Raw genomic sequence first — 12,566 nt, forward strand, 5'->3', positions numbered from 1 at the left:
GCTTAGCTTTATGAAAGCCTGTAATACAACTTTTTAGATTTATTTGATTTCCTAAATGCAAGGATTACAAGTATATTGTGAGTTCTGTATAACTAGTAATGATGTTGATGTCATAAATTCATGGTATAGAAAGTAAATATATCAATTACAAGGCAAGATCAGTTTTACTATGGGGAAAAAGAGAGAGAATTATCCTCCATTCTCCATGATCGTATGTTATTCAAGCATATTATTGCTAGTTAATTATCATTTCATTAATTTCATGATTAATCCTAAAAGGGATTGGAGAGTTCTGGCCCTCGAATCTATTATATGGCAAACAAAAAATATAAAATTGACCAATATTACCCTAAATCATTTTTGTTTGTTTGGTTCAGGGAAGCTCATTTAGAAATTGAGTTGAAATGTGAAAATATACATCTAGGAATCTTCCCATAAGCATGAAAGTAAACATTTATACTGAACAACAGGACAGAAAAAGAAAAATAGTTGTTGCTATACACCAGGAAACTGAGAAAAAAGGAACAGATGTTGATTTCTCATTTGCCTTATAAATGAAATAATAATTTTGTTTTTGTTTATCATACCTTGATTGCAATTTGGTTGAGCTGCTGGTGGCCAAATAAATTTGCTTGGATGAGGGTAATCTTGCCACAGATTGCTAATTAGCTATTCCTCTTATAAGAGAAATGTTTGCAAATCATAAATTCATACTGTGTACAGAATAAATTATACTTTTTAAAAAGAAAGCTGGAGCTGATTCTGAAAAATGTTTGTAAAAATTGCTTGTAGTACAAATGTTCACTTCTTCAGTCTCACTGTTGCCTTTAACCAAACCAGGCTCATATAGTTTTATGAGTTTCCATAGGAAATGTTCACATACTTTCCTGGTAATATATTCTGAACTATAGCAATGAGTGTCTGTTTAGCTGTTTCTGGCCTTTACAAAGAATAGTTAATGGACAGTACTATAGTACAGGTAGTCCTTGAGTTACGACCATTTGTTCAGCGACTGTTTGAAGTTACAGCAATGCTGAATGAATGATACTTATGCCAAGTCCCCAAAGTTACAGCCATTGCAGCACTCCTGCAGTCATGTGATCAAAATTTGGGCACTTGGCAGCCCGCCCATACTTATGACCATAAGGGCACTTCAACTCCCCCACCCGCTGTAATGGTATGTGGGAAAGACCTTGGGAGACTGGGCAAAGAGATGCTACCAAGGCTAAGAGCTAAGAGACAGCATAGCCCACAGCTGGATAGTGAGTGGGGCAAGAGGCTCAGAAGAGACACCCCCCCCCCCCCCAGTTTCTTGGGCTGTAAAGGAAATGGGGTGGGGAGGAGAAATATACTTTCAGACTTGCAAGATTCTGTCAATGTAGCTTTACAATAAAGTAGAATTAGCTCATTTGGTCATATTTCCTATCTGGTTTGCCCTGCAAGGCTGGCACCCACCTATCTTCCCCCATCTATGCCCTTTTGGCCCCCTGCACTCCGCAGCCCTGCCGCCCTAGCTGACATTTGCTGTCTTCTTCCTCCCGCTGCTGACCAAGCACGCCCAGCCTGGCCTTTCACAAGGCAGCTGCTGGCCACATGAGTCTTTCTTCCTGAGGTCACATGCGGTAGTTTCCTTGTGGGACATGGGGAAGAAGGCCTCACATGTCCAGCAGCTACCTTGTGAAGGGCCAGGCCAGGCATGCCTCAGAACAGGGTGGCAGGGGCCTCAGATTGCAGGGCAGCAAGGGCAGCTGTGGCTGTGGCTTCGTCCCACAGTGCTGGGCTTGGCTGGGCTGGGGCAGCTGAGGCTTCATGCCACGGTGCTGGGCTGGGCTGGGGCAGCTGGGGCTTCTTGCTTTGGTGCTGGGCCAGGCTGTGGCTTTGTGCTGCACTGTGGCTCAGGAACATCTTGCAGCCCCAGAGCCACAGCATACCAAGAAGCCCTTGAGCTGCAGCATAGCAAGCTGCCCTAGAGCTGGGAGGTTCTGGGGCTGCTTGCTGCCCTGCAAGGCAGGGCGCAGGGCAGCCAAAAGGGCAGAGATAGGGGGAATAGGCTGTTGGAGAGAGTTGAAGGGGAGGTAGTCCCTTACCTTGGAAGAACCAAGGCTCGGGGCTGAGAGGGACCAACCCAGGAATGGCTTGGATTGGTTCTCAGCTAACAACTAGTGGGATTTGGTTAAAAATGCCAATGGGGAGTGCCAGGAGTGCCATGTGATCACATGATATTGAGCTTTATGACCATATCCCTTAGCAATGGAAATTCGAGTCCCAATTGCCATTGTAACTCTACAACGACCTGATACCTAAGGCCCAAGTATATTTTGCAGAGAGAAATAGTGACCTGCTCCCCAACACACACGTCATGATCCCATTTCATTCATTCCATTTATTGAATCCTAAAAATAGTTCTTCTACTTCTATAGTGGTATTTATCTCTAATTTATAAATATATTTAGAGAGGTTATTTATAATTTATTTCCATTTCTATGGTACACAACTCTGGGCAGCTTACAAGGATTAAAACAATATAACAAGATAAAACAAGAATAAAAATGGCCAGGTCAAGGGGAAAAATCACCACAGATGAACTGCAAACAATTCAAACCCAATCCTCAACCCTCAGTCATGGGTTATCATTACATCTCAGCCCAGTGCCTATTTATATTGCTAAAGGCCCATTGAGGCTTTATCACTTACAGTCTTCCTTGGTTTTGTTATATTTGTTTAACATTATACACATTCTAAAAAAGAGTTCTACAGAGTAAGTGCTTTTTAATTGTTTGTTGGTCCTAATCAAGAGCCAATCTGTGTTTTCATTGTTATATTCTACTGGATAATATAACTTCCAACATTTTATAAACAGAAAAAAAAAAATGGCTGGTGTGGGTCTTCCGGGCTGTGTGGCCATGTTCTGGACTGACAACTGGGCACAGAGACAACTGCTCCTGTCTGTGCTCCTGCTCTCTGAAGATGCCAGTCACAGATGCTGGCGAAATGTTAGGAAACAAAACTTCCAGAACACGGCCACACAGCCCGGAAGACCCACGCCAGCCATCGTATTCCGGCCGTGAAAGCCTTCGACAATACACAGAAGGAAAAAAAAACTTTTAATTAGATGACAGTAATCCTTTCTTCTTATTAAATGGGATCATGGCAGTTTTGGATGTCTGCAAGCCTATGCAGACTTCTCTCAGTGTCTCCTGTAGTCTCTAGTACCATGTGAGAAAATCCATAAAATTGTAAGCAAACATTACTGAAACTCAGTTTAATGTTGTATTTTCTTTGTTTTATGAAGTGGTTGAAGAGGGTTTTTTTTATACATTTTCAAAATGTTCTCAGATGTTTCTACTTTATCTAGTTATAGTCAGAGTCAGACATAGTAATAGTGTGTGCATGTGTGCAGGACATAATGCAGTCAACATTCATTTATCAGTATTTCTAGTTTTGAAGCCCTGCTAGCAAAACTGGAAGCTACACCTCTATTTTCCTTGCTCCATCCCACCACCTGTCCTTCTGTCTACTTAAGTGTACTGTGAAATTGGTAGTTTTTGAGAGAGCATCTCATGTAAGATCGTTTTGCCTTTAAATAGTTTAACCACATTAACAATGTTGTCTTTGCTAATAGGATCGGAGCTAGCAGTGACTGATGAGAAAAGAGATTTGGAGTAATGGTAAATAGTTCAATGAGGGTGTTGACATAGTGTGCATCTACTGTACAAAAGGCCAACAGCATTTTAGGGACAATGAGAAATGGTATTGAAAGTTGAGATGCTAATATCACAATGCCCTTATGTAAATCAATCAATGACCACAACTGGAATAGTATGTGCTGTTCTGGTCACCACAACTCAAAAAGGATATAATGGAGCTAGAGAATATTTAGAGGAGGACAACTAAGTTGATCAAGAAACTGGAGCAGTTTCGCTATAAGGAAAGCTTGTGACGTTTGGGGCTTTTTAGTCTAGAAAGAAGGCAAATGAGAGAGGACATGATTGAGGTGTACAACATTATGAATAGTGTGGATAAAGTGGACAAGGAGAAACTATTTTCCCCTTCCCAAAATACTAAAACCAGAGGTCACTGAATGAAATTGAATCCTGGAAAAATCAGGACTGATAAAAGGAGAGGGGGAGAGAGAGAGAGGGAGAGATGATTCAACTTTGGAATCTGCTACCACAATATGTGGAGCTAGCTACCAACTTGGCTGGCTTCAAAAAAGACTTGGACCAATTCATGGAAGTCATGGGGATCAGTGACTATTAGCCTTGATGACAGTGTGATTGCCTCTGATGGCCATCTGCTGAGAGAATAGTGGACTTCCAGCAGGGCATCACTTATGTTTTTATGCTCTAGAACAGAGACTGGGTCAACTATTCAAATTATTCAGTTCTTTGACTAACTCAAAAAAACTGTGCAAGATCTGGATAAAAGAACATCATAAATCTGTGGAAATTAATCTCACTATATATCTGCAGCTGGGATCTACTATTTAGTATTTATTCAAATTTCTTTGCCCTGGTAAACCCACTATAGAGCCATCTACCTTTGGTCTCTATTGCTGCAATCATTTTACCAGTTCAACTTTAGATAATATGCATAAACAGCTCGGCAGTAGCCATATTTTGAAAAATATGTTCTTTTTAAATATTACTTAAGCAGTAAAAAGGTAAAAATTAAACACTGTTATTAAACACCATCACTGCAAATGGTGATCACATGACCGCAGGGTGCTTGGCAACTGGTCATAAAGACAAGTTGATTGCCAAGCACCTGAAATGCGGCCATGTGATGGGGCCGGTGCAACATTTTATGATGGCCAGAAGTGGTTTATGGGCCATAAAACACCCTTTTCAAGGCCATTGTGACTTTGGACCATCATTAAACAAACAGTCGTTAAGTGAGGATTATCTGTATAAACTGGTAAGGCAGGAAACAGCTGCTCCCAGATAAAACAGAACCATTAAATAAACTAAGCGGGTGTCTTCCAGTCTCAAGGCAGTGATGAGAATGGCCAAATTTCCATTGAATTAAAAAGACAGGAAGAAAAAGCCTAGAATTTAAACCCTGGAGCAGACAATGTTTTGTTTCTGTGTAGGCAGATTTTTCTGGATGTATATGGCTTTATTCTTATTGACAATAAAGCAGATTATCTAGTCTAGTCATGTCTTTGAGTTCCTGCTGCAAGCAAGTTTCTTACCATGCGATGAAGTATTTGTATAATTGAGATTTATTATGTGCCTGGCAAAAATAGTCTGACAACAATCCCCACATGTTTTCATATCTTGTTTCTTCCCTCTCTGCCAAGTTCACAAACAATGTTATCTTCTCCCTGTGTAATACTGTGATGGGACTTCAACTCATAAATGCTTATTAATTCATCTTTTGGCTGGAAAAAAAAACCTATGACATTTCAAAATGCATCTTTTCAGTATTTTATTTCACTTAGGAAGTGAACAGATATTTTCAAGAGTTTCTCCATCTGACAGTGTAGTCCATACAATTTTATTCTCTTCACAAAAGCAGCCATGTTGTGAATGTGTGCACCATAACTAAAGGAACTACTAAGTAACTCGAAAGTGTTTCTACCCTCTGGCCACGCCTGCAGCTTCTGTCTGCTGTCAATCACTTCCCTTATTTCTTTATCTTTCCTTGACTTTTGGGGCTCCAGGATATACATTGTATTCTTCAGTGAGCTGATGAAGCCCTGAAGCATTTGGTTAGGAAGTGAAGCTCCAGATCCCTGATTTTTTGTTTTATTAATCTATTTTCAAAAGAAATTTATTGAATGTTTTTAGAAGACAGGCTTTTAAGATCTTCACTATTCATTTTTATCTGAAGAGCAAACCAGTGCATTTCAATTTGATTTCAACAGCTTGAGCATTTTATTCAGTGGCAGAGAGAAAGAAAAAGGCAAATGCAATAAAAGAGAATGTGCCTTCTTATGGAATGGTAATGGTAACTAATGGGAAGGGGAGAGTAAAATAAATTTTAAATTCTCAAGGAAGAGATTCAAAATAATCAAAGTAAGACTGTTCTTGCCAAGAAATTCCAGCTTTGCTGTTTTACCAATGGAATCTTACCCGGCTGTGAAAATCTAATAATGAGACATTTGGATTCAAGAATTATCTCAATTAAATTTTAGTATATTACTAAATATACTAAACTATGAATGTTTTTAGAAGACAGAGTTTTAAGATCTTCACTATTCAACCAACAAATACATAAGTCTGTCATTTTTATTCATTCATTCATTCGACGAATGTATATGGCTGCCCATCTATCACTGGAACTCTAGGCAATAAAAGCCAGAAAAATAAAAACAGCACAAAAGTCAATTAAAAGAGCCACACTGAGACAGTATAGGAAATACCTTATCAACATATCCCATACGCTCACACTGGGCTCCATTAAAATTTCAACCCCAGTGCTTGGAGGAAACGTCAGGTCTACACAGCTTTCCAGAAGACCAACAAGGTTGGAGGCGTTTAAATCTCAGAGGGTGAGGGTAGGGTTGGGAAAGGTGTTCCATAAGACAGGTGTCACAACAGAAAAGGCAAACTTCCTAAGCCCCACTAGGTGACTTGCTTCACCAAGGAGACCTGAGTATTCCCACTCTGCTGGATCTAGTAAGATGGGGAGAAACCGTCAGGGATAGATGCTCCCACAAGTAATCTGACCCCATGCTATGTAGGGCTTTAAAAGTGAAAAGTACTGCCTTGAATTGCACTGGAAATCTACTGGGTGCCAGTGAAGCCTTTATGACTGAACATGGGACCATTTAACTCACTAATTTTGCACACTGCAAATAACTTTTTAAAATTTTAAATGGCCGGTTTTTTGTACCTTAGAAAGAAACTGGGAAGTTTTTTGTATTAAATATGTGCTTTCCCACCAACCTATCATAATGCTTTATGGAAAACTGTGTAAGTGCCATAATTAGAATACAATTTCTTATGGCTATGTCCCAGAACAAATGTCATAGGTCTGGAAAAGGGATAGAAAAGAACAAACCAAAGGTTCAAAGACAGGAACATCTGTGTTGAAGATTTGGGGCTTTAGATTAAAAAAAAAAATGAAGTAGGAAATGATGGAGCTTTGTAAAACAATGGGCATTATAGAAGGAATAGTGAGAAAATGTTTCATTCTGGTACTGTGTAAAGTTCTCCAAAGAAATTGATGAGTGGTAAATCCAGAGCAGTTTAAAGAATGTTTCTTTTCGTGCAAAACTACCCATTCTATAATACATTCCTAATGATGTCATGGAAAGTGGCGTAAATGAACAAACTTGATGAATCCATAAAGAAAGGATCTATGTAGGAAACTTTACATTAAAAGTTAGTGTCAGTTGCTGCTGAGCAATTAGAGAGCACAATTGCTTTTCTACCTTGCTGGTAGGATTCCCAGATGTATCAGCGCAGTCACTGCTGAGTGAAGAAATCTGGATTTGATTGATCTTCAGTTTTATCCATTAGGTCCTCTGTGCTTTTCTCTTTTTCTTATTTCTGTCAGTAGAAATATAGCCAGAGTAATTCCAAATTCTCTAGGAACTGACATTGGAATTACACATTACTCATAAAAACTAAATCATAGAAGAAAAATCTTTATAATAAAATCTATCTTGACTTGAAATTGTGGTGTAATAGTTGTCAACAAGTTGCTAAAGTTCTTAATCTTTATTCATTCATCATTAAACTAAAACTGCAATTGCTTTTTTTTTTCCAACAAAGCTGAAAATAAAGTTAAAAACCTCGTTGACATAATGAAGTAACTGCATAGCTTTACAATACTGACTAACTGTTGGATCACAGTTAACATGATCTAGGAAATGGATCTTCTCCCAGAGGAAAAGCTGATCAAAAGTCCTATAAATTATTTTAGCTCCACAGAAAGAGAAGAGATCATGGCCTAATTCACACATTGTGCTAAGTCGTGATGCCTCTTTGTTATAAACCAGGAAAGGAAATAATTTTAAATTTTGTTGGAAGATTACAAATTCCGAAATTCCTCAGTTTTGGGGAAAAAAATACTTATAACAGGCTGCAACCACTGAAACTGAACCTCCTCGGCTCCTCCCCACCCCCCACCCCCTGCCACCCCAGTCTGTCTAGCTGGGAAATTCTTAACTCTTCTACCAGCCATAGTAAAATAGAAAGGAAGGTGGGTTGGAATTTCCTGGCTAAGTACAGACTTTAATAAACCTGTTGCTGCTCCTGAAATGTAAGAGGCAGCTGTGCAGCTATGCAGTCTTGCATGTGGGGGAGTTCTTAATGAGGAATGCCACCGAATCTTTGGCTATAAAAAAGAGTTTATTCAGAAATATAGGGAAACAAGGGAAGCCAACAGTCCCAGGATTCCAAAGACTGTAAATCTATTTGGGGGAGAAGGGGTGTCCATTAAAGCCAAATACCTGTTAAAAGAGGAATTGGAATTGTGGAGTCCTTGGTGCTCTCTGATGATGATGTTACCTAGTAGGGGAATGAAACATCTGCAAACAAACAGCCAAGCTCAGAGAGCACCAAGGACTCCACAGTTCAACCCCAAGCTACAGATACTGTTTTCTATTAAAACCATATATGGGTATCAAATGCTTCAGAAAGCACACAACTGGGAGAAATTTGCATGTATGCAAACCTCCACCAAAGAACAACTATTCTATCTGCATGAATGCCCATGACAGCATACCCTGCCCACCAGCATCAGATACAACCTCCAATAAACTGCCCATCTGGATGGAAAATAGCTGAACAAAGGGGCCAAAAAATGATACAGTTAATGATCGTGGATGTTCACCTCAGATTAAACAAATACCAGCACACCATAGATAACCTCAAGGAGCAACTGGAATGAACCATGACCCCAGAACACACAAAAATTCTGACAACCACCATCACGACTATATCTCTAAGACAAGCTGGAAAAAGGAAAACCAAACTCCAACCAAACTGCTCCAGCTATACCCCAGAAACAAAGAGGTACCCAAATGGGTAGTCAACATGTCCAACTGTCCACTATCCACTATCCACTGCAGAACACAATATTCTCCAGAAAGGTCTCAACTATAACATAGATGAAGCTAATCAGGATTCTTTGCAGCCTTAGAAGCAGCATTTAAAACCACAGGACTTGCCACAGAGACCCAATAAAACATAACATAGACAATCATACCACAGACCAGAAGAACACAGGAAAGGCACTGATGATGTTACCTAGTTGGGTAATGAAACAACTACAAGCAAACAACCAAACTCAGAGAGCACCAAAGACTCCATAGTTCAACCCTGACTTACATATATTCTCTTCTATTGGAATGAATGGGAATCATCTGCTGTGGAGGTGCAGGATTTTGTCATGATGTTGATACTGGATGTCTGCTTGGTTTTAACTGAATCTTGGAAGTGTGCTGCTTCTATATGATTCTCCCTCTAAAAACTTGGAAGGAAGAATAATAAGGCTGGACTTTATGACCATCAGATGTGATTTCAACATGGACAGATTGACTGGGGACTAGTCAGTTTTCCTTCATTGCTCTCAACTTCCAGCAGTAGCCTCTATGGCTATCTCACTTTCTGTCAAAACCTGGAATCCATCTTCCTCTAGCCACTGCAAAGTGTTGTCCTCATTTTCTCCCTCTTTCCCAGTTTTCTGTATGATGCTGTAGTAATAACTGACTTCAGATCCCTCAAACTATATTTATATTTTATATTTTGTATTTTACATCTATATATTGTATATGTTGAATGTTACAGTATATGATGTGGGGGGTGGATTTTTTTTCTTGAGGGGGGTTATTGGTTTTTTGTTTTTGTTTCTAATGCTGTACACTGCCCAGAGTCACACATGTTGAGTTGGGTAGCCTTATAAATATTAATAAACAAACTATGAGTCTATGTCAATGTTGCAAAGAAATTTGGCTATCCAGCTGCAATATTGAAATTTTGACTCATTTCCAAGCTGTAGCAAAGTGAAGATTGATGGCTTAAAGTTATACATTCTGAAGTGTTTACGGCCATCTTGTGTCACTTTCCTTATCAGATTTGTCCTCCAACACAACCAACTATTAGTTCACCTCCTCAAAAAATGTCTTTGTATAAAGTCTTTTCGTTGGTGGAATGCCGCCCTGGTTCAAGGCTGAATGACTATATTGTATTTTTGGACAAAATGCACACTTAAATGTTCCATCTTGTATGCACATTATTTTCCAAATAATGAGCAGAAACATAGTTTCAGCATCTCATTTGGAATTCTTCTGACTTCTGGAACAAAGTGATTGAAGAACTGCTCCTGAAAAAGTGTTGACATAGACCATATCTTCTGTGAATCCATGCTGGCAGTTGATGCATAATGCCTTTTAACATTTCTGAATAATGTGACTTGGCAACAATGACTGACGTTAATCTATGCAATGCAGTGGCATTTACACAAAGTAACAATGAGACCCATTTCATGCCTATCTACGTCCTGTTGATTTTTTACATCTAAATGCCGGAGTGTTCTCAAGAATCTAATGTTAGAACAAACCAGTCTCTTTTGCATTGTAAATTTTGACAGTATGATGCCTTCGTCCTAGATTAGTTTGTTTAAACTTTCCCTGCAAGTCTCCATTGCTTCTCCATATTCAATGATTTATTGACAATTTGTTTGTTAATGATTCCATGCCATTTATAAAATCACCAAAGCCATCCATCACTTGCTTTAAAACTTATTTTCACATGGTCAGTCTACTATGTGTATGTTAACACCTTATGAATGGCTTAACACACCATTTCAGGACTGTTTCATGGAAACCTCCATGGAGGTTTCTGGTGCACACATTACTGAGTGCTGTTCCTGTGGCCATTATTTTTTCTTGCCACAATTTCAGCTTTTTAACTGAAATTCCATCATAAAGAATATATACATACTTATTTCTTAAGTTGAACAAATAACTGACATGGTTTGTTTCTTTGCACCATACTCTTCTTATACATGTGTAGAAGGCAGTACTGATCTATATTCTCTTCTATTGGCTAATCAACTCTATTGTTTTACATTGAAATTTACTCTTTCTTTTTTTAACCACCCTCCCCTTGAAGCCATGAGTCATTAACTATTGTATAAGCAATAGATTCACAAAAAAATCTTACAATAAATAGTATTCCAAATCTCAGCAAAAGTGAAAACACACAGTACCCCATGCATTACAGTGCTACAATGCTTACATATGCATAGAATTGTTTTACTCCTTTGCCAAACAACAGACTCTTATTCACTGACTGGGTAGGGTCTGAATTCTATTTATGTTCATTAAATCCACTGACTCATGATCTACAAAAACTAGATTTTACTGTAAAATTAATATAATCAGTCCAGCCAAGGAGAGATACCACTTGCCTTCCTGCTTCAATACTGATAGGCAGACCTTCCATATGCCTTCTCTCTTTTTTTCTGAGCATGATTTCAGATTTATAGACTGTAGAAGACAAAGGAAAGCCAGTCTTTTGGGAAAGACTGATTTTTTTTTTTTTTGGTTAGGTCATGCTGAAAGTTCCCTTTCTGATATCTAGGGTATACCCAGAAATCAGAAATTATCTCATGGCTAAATCGATGTTCTTAACAATGCTTGACAGAATAATCAAAATGCAGTCTAGTTTTCACCAATTGTACCATTATGTAAGTAGGGTTATATAAGAAGGCTTTTGGCGGGAAAGAACAGTCAAATTTCATTTTTTTCAGACCTCTTAGCATGAGTCAGTTTATCAGATGCTTTAGGGGCAACATTGTGCCATATTAAAAACAAGAGAGGGGTTTCACATTCATGAATATATCTAGTAGCTGTCTAGTTAGGCTTCACAACCAAATAACAGGCTTGTTTTCCTAGCAAATTTCAAGACTCCCAACACACATTCATTACGTCATATGATGTAGTGAAAGATAAATACTCTTTTTGGCTGAGCAGCCTTCTTCTGGGGTGTCTCCCCCCCTCACACACACACAATTTTCCAGCCTAGCCTACAGCCCCGGGATTTCCCATAATGTCCTACCCAAGTTCTAAGCTTAGTTTGTTTGTTTTTTTCCAATTCCTGTAATGTGGACTCCTTGGGGTTCTCTGAACGTGGTTGTTTTCCTGCAAATGTTTTGTTACCTGGCTAGGTAACATCTTCAGTTACCTAGATGGGTAAGGAAATGTTTGCAACAAAACAACCAAGCTCAGAGAACCCCAAGGAGTCCACAGTTCAACCCTAAGCTACACATATTCTCTTCTATTAATTCCTGTAATATTTAGCATCAATGGATATAAGTCCAGTTTGCATTCTGATATAATTAGTAAGTTTTTCATGAAACAGAAGACAGATTAAACTCACTCAGATTCTTTAAAAGCAAAATGTGACTTTGACATTTATCTGGATCTAGCCTACAGCTTCTGAACTGTTGTAATGTAGCAATTATCTTATATTATAAAATGTTGTATAGGTATATAATATAAGGTGGGGTACAATACTTATATCTGATATATACTATGATTAAGACACATAACAGATGCCAAGCGTTACTGTTACAAACTACAAGCCTACATACACTGATCTGGGAAC

General features: G+C 38.8%; 1 protein-coding gene across 6 annotated transcripts in view; it reads left to right on the forward strand.

The window, feature by feature from the left end:
- Positions 1-12,566, forward strand: part of PCDH15 (protocadherin related 15) — a 435,688-nt gene that overhangs the window by 140,195 nt on the left and 282,927 nt on the right. The gene's annotated exons all lie outside the window — the stretch shown is intronic.

The sequence above is a fragment of the Python bivittatus genome, unplaced genomic scaffold (assembly GCF_059951505.1).
Source record: "Python bivittatus isolate LINGU-HERP-01145 unplaced genomic scaffold, Pbiv_v1 ctg000400_np1212, whole genome shotgun sequence".
Taxonomy (NCBI): Eukaryota; Metazoa; Chordata; class Lepidosauria; order Squamata; family Pythonidae; genus Python; species Python bivittatus.